This window comes from Sapajus apella, unplaced genomic scaffold (assembly GCF_009761245.1).
Source record: "Sapajus apella isolate SASKATOON/1434 unplaced genomic scaffold, GSC_monkey_1.0 scaffold43, whole genome shotgun sequence".
Classification (NCBI taxonomy): domain Eukaryota; kingdom Metazoa; phylum Chordata; class Mammalia; order Primates; family Cebidae; genus Sapajus; species Sapajus apella.
This window is the reverse complement of record NW_022436983.1, coordinates 20,690,447-20,696,242: the sequence shown is the minus strand read 5'-3', so window position 1 is coordinate 20,696,242 and position 5,796 is coordinate 20,690,447. Positions and strand designations below refer to the sequence as shown.

General features: G+C 40.4%; 1 non-coding gene across 1 annotated transcript; it reads right to left on the bottom strand.

Moving 5' to 3' along the window:
* Positions 1 to 1,337: 1,337 nt before the first annotated feature.
* Positions 1,338 to 1,443, bottom strand: LOC116566697. Its single transcript, XR_004275978.1, has one exon. It is a non-coding gene; the product is annotated as a U6 spliceosomal RNA (small nuclear RNA).
* Positions 1,444 to 5,796: the final 4,353 nt, after the last annotated feature.

The window sequence follows — 5,796 nt, the reverse complement described above, 5'->3', positions numbered from 1 at the left end:
CAGCACCATAACAGTTTATAAATGCCATGGCAATATCTAGAAGTTACCCTACATGGTCTAAAAGGAAGAGGGGCATGGTTGCTTATGCCTATAATCTCAGCACTTTGGGAGCCTGAGGCAGGTAGATCACCTGAGGTCAAGAGTTCGAGACTAGCCTGGCCAACATGGTGAAACCCCATCTCTACTAAAAATACAGAATTAGCTGGCCATGGTGGTGTGTGCCTGTAGTCCCAGCCACAGGGGAGGCTGAGACAGCAGAATCACTTGAACCCAGGAAGTGGAAGTTGCAATGAGCAGAGACTGTACTACTGCACTCCAGCCTGGGTGACACAGCAAGACTCAATCTCAAAAAATAAAAGTAAAGTAGGCTGAGCATAGTGCCTCATGTCTGTAATCCCAGCACTTTGGGAGGCCAAGGTGAGTGGATGATGAGGTCAGGGGTTTGAGACCAGCCTGGCCAATATGGTGAAACCCTGTCTCCACGAAAAATGCAAAAATTAGCTAGGTGTGGTGGCACATGCCTGTAGTCCCAGCTACTCGAGAGGCTGAGGCAGGAGAATCACTTGAACCCAGGAAGCAGAGGTGGTAGTGAGCCTAGACTCCACCATTGCACTCCAGCCTGGGTGATAGTGCAAGACTCTGTCTCAAAAAAATAAATAAATAAAATAAAATAAAAGTAAGAGAACTCTCAGTTCCAGGAAGTCCCACACACATCCTGGAAAACTAATGAATAATCCACACCTTGTTCAGCATATGATCAAGAAATAACCATAAAAATAGCCAAGAAGCAGACTTCAGGGCTGCTCTGCTTATGGAGTAGTCATTCTTTTGTTTCTTTACTTCTCTAATAAATTTGCTTTCAATATAAAAATGAGAGTGTTTTAATTTGGGGGGGGGGTCTGTTTTGCCTTCCAGCTGTGCCTGCTTCTTAGGCCCTAGGAACTGCATGCTTTCCTGGCCCTGTTCTCAAAGGGCTCTACTCCGAAGCCAGTCATACAATTAAGAAACTTAAAAACTGGCAAGTCAAAAACTCCTAAAACTACTGGATCTTATTCTGTCTGTTCAACTGTATTTATGTGTCCTGTGTGTTGTTTTACTATCAAAACATATGAAAGAGCTCTGATAAATTTGTTTAAAAATAATAAATGTTTAAACATTTTGTCCAAAAAATAACAATTTTAATGCCTTTTAGTTCACATGACTTTAGTAATTTTGGAAAATAAAGACAGTTTTAAAGATTATTGGTAAATTAAAATGTCTTCAAGATTTAGACATTTGATCTAAACAAGGCGGGTGACATTAGGTTTGCTAGATGTTTTATTTTTTGTTTTTATTTTTTAAATATGGAATGTTCCATGAATTTGCATGTCATCCTTGCACAGGGGCCTGCTAATCTTCTCTGCATCATTCCAATTTTAGTATACGTCCTGCCAAAGCAAGCACTGCTAAATGCTTACAGGTCATAAATTGCTCCTTGACTTTTTTTTTTTTTTTTTTTTTTTGAGACGGAGTTTCGCTCTTGTTACCCAGGCTGGAGTGCAATGGCGCGATCTCGGCTCACCGCAACCTCCGCCTCCTGGGTTCAGGCAATTCTCCTGCCTCAGCCTCCTGAGTTGCTGGGATTACAGGCACGTGCCACCATGCTCAGCTAATTTTTTGTATTTTTAGTAGAGACAGGGTTTCACCATGTTGACCAGGATGGTCTCGATCTCTTGACCTCGTGATCCAACCGCCTCGGCCTCCCAAAGTGCTGGGATTACAGGCTTGAGCCACCGCGCCCGGCCGCTCCTTGACTTTTGAAAATTGTTCAACTTACCTGCTTTGAAGCCATTAGATTTTAGGTAAGGCCTGGGGACATATGGAGTTAGCCATGCCCCTAGCTATGTTGGAAAGAGTCGAATCTTATCTTCACTTCTGTCTGGTATCCTAGGTTTCACACCTGGTACATAATTTTGTGTGTATGTGTATGATGGAGTTTCACTCTTGTTGCCCAGGCTGAAATGCAATGGTGCGATCTCGGCTCACTGCAACCTGAACCTCCCGGCTTCAAGCATTCTCCTGCCTCAGACTCCCAAGTAGCTGGGATTACAGGCATGCCACCATACCCAGCTATTTTTTTGTATTTTTAGAAGAGAAGGGGTTTCTCCTTGTTGGTCAAGTTGGTCTCGAACTCCCAACCTCAGGTGATCTACCCTTCTCAGCTTCCCAAAGTGCTGAGATTACAGGCATTAGCTACTGTGCCCAGCTGTGGTACATAATTAAAATTGCTTACTTTAGTAGAGACAGGGTTTCACCATGTTGACCAGGATGGTCTCGGTCTCTTGACCTTGTGATCCACCCGCCTCGGCCTCCCAAAGTGCTGGGATTACAGGCTTGAGCCACCGCGCCCGGCCTATATATATATATATTATTTAAAAAAAAAAAATTCTGTATGTGAACCTGTTAGTTAAAGTTAAAGGGATATTATACAATTATTCAGTATTTTCATAAATCAAACATTGGAATAAAAGCACAACAGGGTTTTCTTACACTGCTTTTTAACAGAAAATTATAAAGGATTATAAAAGGTTTATGAGAATCTTAACTTATGGTCAAACTGATTAAGATTGGATAGATTTGTCTATAAGGCTTTATTTAAAATTGGGTTCGATAATAATCATATACTAATGCAAAGGTGAAATTTGGCTTTCTCTCTTGAACAGGATTTTTTTTTTTTTTTTTTGAGATGGAGTTTCACTCTGTTCCTAGGCTGGAGTGCAGTGGTGTGATCTCGGCTCACTGCAACTTCTGCCTTCTTGGTTCAAGCGATTCTCCTGCCTTAGCCTCCTGAGTAGCTGGGACTACAGGCACATGCCGCCACTCCCAGCTTATTTTTTGTATTTGTAGTAGAGATAGGGTTTCACTGTGTTGCCCAGGCTGGTCACAAACTCCTGAACTCAGACAATCCACCCACCTTGCCCTCCCAAAGTGCTGGGATTATAGGCATGAGCCACTTTGCCTCGCCTGAACAGGATTTTTATGGAATATTGAAAAAAATGAAAGATTTTGTTTGCCTTTTAAATAAACTACAAGAAAAAGAAGGGAGATAAAATAGATTATTTGGAAAGCTAAGTCTTTCCTCTAGCAATGAGTAAAGGCTTTCAACTTTTAAAAATCTTTGAGTTATCATTTTGGCTAAATGAATGGCTTATGGTGACCTGAAATTTTATTTTATCAGAATTTTAAACTTTTTATATTTGACAAACTCCAAAATAAAATTCTAAATTATATCTTTTGGTGATCAGGTTAATCCTTTAGATATTAGGTCCCCCTAAAGTCCAAAAATGACATATTTGGCTTATTTGGTATACTAAAATTATACAGGAAGCATTGTCAAATATAAAATGGTGTTTGGCTTTCTTTGAGCTGTATTTGTATAAATATGTTGTTGGTATGTGTTCCAAAATTATGGAAAACCCCTTTAATTCTGAAAAGACATATTGTACATTATCAGTAATAATGATTGTTAAATACAATTTTTGTATGCCACAGAAGTAACCCAAATTCCTAGTTAATTATGTCTTTAACTGTGGCTACCCTAAGACTTTGTCATCCACAGACAACTGTCTTGTTTTGATTCTCTTTAAAAGATGGTTTATAATCAGCTATAGGACTGACAGGTACTCTTAAATGCAGCTCTCTGATAACTTTGGAAAGTATGCCTTTAAAATAGAGAGAAGGAACTTACAAGACATTCTTGGAAAACGTATGATTATAAGTATCAAGCAAAACAGGAATTAATTACACAGACTAAACTAATGGAAGACCAAAATTATCTTTTCATGATGTTTCACTTAACATGTTGCTCATTCTTTCTGCTTTGTTTTTCAGAGTCAAGACCACTTTTCTTTGGAGCTTTCAACAATTGTGTAAAGTACACTCCTATGAGCAAAATTTTGAGCATCTTTCTGTCTACCTGATTTTACCAGAATTTGGAAACTATTTGTGAGTATTCTTAACTTAGAGCAACATAGTTATTTGCATAAATACAATAAGAATCTGTTTTCTTTTATAAAAGGACACAATTGGAGACAGATTATTTTACCAAGGCTTTGACTGGGATGGTGTGCTTTCAGATACAGACAGCTTTAAAGAATCAAAGCTGACTTACAGAGCCAAAAAAAAAAAAAAAAGCCACTTGAGAAAACTAGCCTCATACCTTGTCTATGCAATCCCTGTACAGGGTTCCTGATCTATAATAAGTAAAGAATGTACTTTCTGGCCGGGCGCGGGTGGCTCAAGCCTGTAATCCCAGCACTTTGGGAGGCCGAGGCGGGTGGATCACGAGGTCAAGAGATCAAGACCATCCTGGTCATCATGGTGAAACCCCGTCTCTATTAAAAATACAAAAAATTAGCTGGGCATGGTGGTGCGTGCCTGTAATCCCAGCTACTCAGGAGGCTGAGGCAGGAGAATTGCCTGAACCCAGGAGGCGGAGGCTGCGGTGAGTCGAGATCGAGCCATTGCACTCCAGCCTGGGTAACATGAGTGAAACTCCGTCTCAAAAAAAAAAAAAAATCTAGATCAGTATTCTAATTCTGGGCATGTATTGGAATTGGCTAGCAACCCCATAACAACTTGGTTCCAACAATAGCCAAGTTCATTAAAAGCCTTCTTATTCAGTTTACTGGGATAATTTTACGTATTTGCTTTACTGCTATGGAATATATTGCTGTTGTACTTTTCACGTAGAAATGCAAAATAAGCCTACTCAACATTTTCTTAAATTGAACATTTATTAATCTTCTACATAGCAACTTTTGTCAGAACAGAAGCTGATATCTGAAAGAGTTATGAATGGCTTTCACCATAACTGACTGAGCTCCTTTCTACCCTGCATACAAGAGACCCTAATAATTAGGCAAAAATATCATCACCCCTATTCAGCCTGAAGAAGTTACAGAGGATAGATCTACAACCCTTAGACACTTAAGGATCCCTTCATAAAAGTCGGGGGGAATATGTCAGAGGTGTTCAAACAAGAACAATTCCATCTTGAATAGGGGCTAGGTAAAATAAGAGTAGGACCTGCTGGGCTGCTTTCCCAGGAGGCTTGGCATGCTTAGTCACAGGATGAGACAGGAGGTCAACACTAGATACAGGTCACAAAGACCCCACTGATCCCACTGATAAAACAGGATGCAGGAAAGAAGCCGGCCAAAACCTGCCGAAACCAAGATGGCAACGAAAGTGACCTCTGGTCATTCTCACTGTTCATTATATGTTCATTTTAATGCATTAGCTTGCTAAAAGACACTCCCACCGGTGCCATAACACTTTACAAATGCCATGTCAATGTTGGGAAGTTACCCTGTATGGTCTAAAAGGAAGAGGAACCCTTAGTTCTCGAAATTCTCTCCCTTTCCCAGAAAACTAATGAATAACCCACTCCTTGTTTAGCATATAATCAAGAAATAACCATAAAAACAGCCACCCAGTGGCCCTCAGGCCTGCTCTGTTTATGGAGTGGCCATTCTTTTGTTTCTTCTTAACTTGCTTTCACTTTACTCTATGGACTTGCCCTAAATTCTTTCCTGCATAAGATCCAACAAGAACCCTCTCAGGGTCTGGACCAAGACCACTTTCTGGTAACACTATCTCCAGGTAGATATGTCAGAAGACACCCAGCTGGTGACTGCTGCTTGGTGTATGGTGAAATCCCTACATACAAATTTGGTCACATGAGTCTTCTGTGTTGACTGTTGTTGTTAAGTGAGAGAATAGAAAAGGCACCTTGAGTGTTGTTTCCCCCACCCT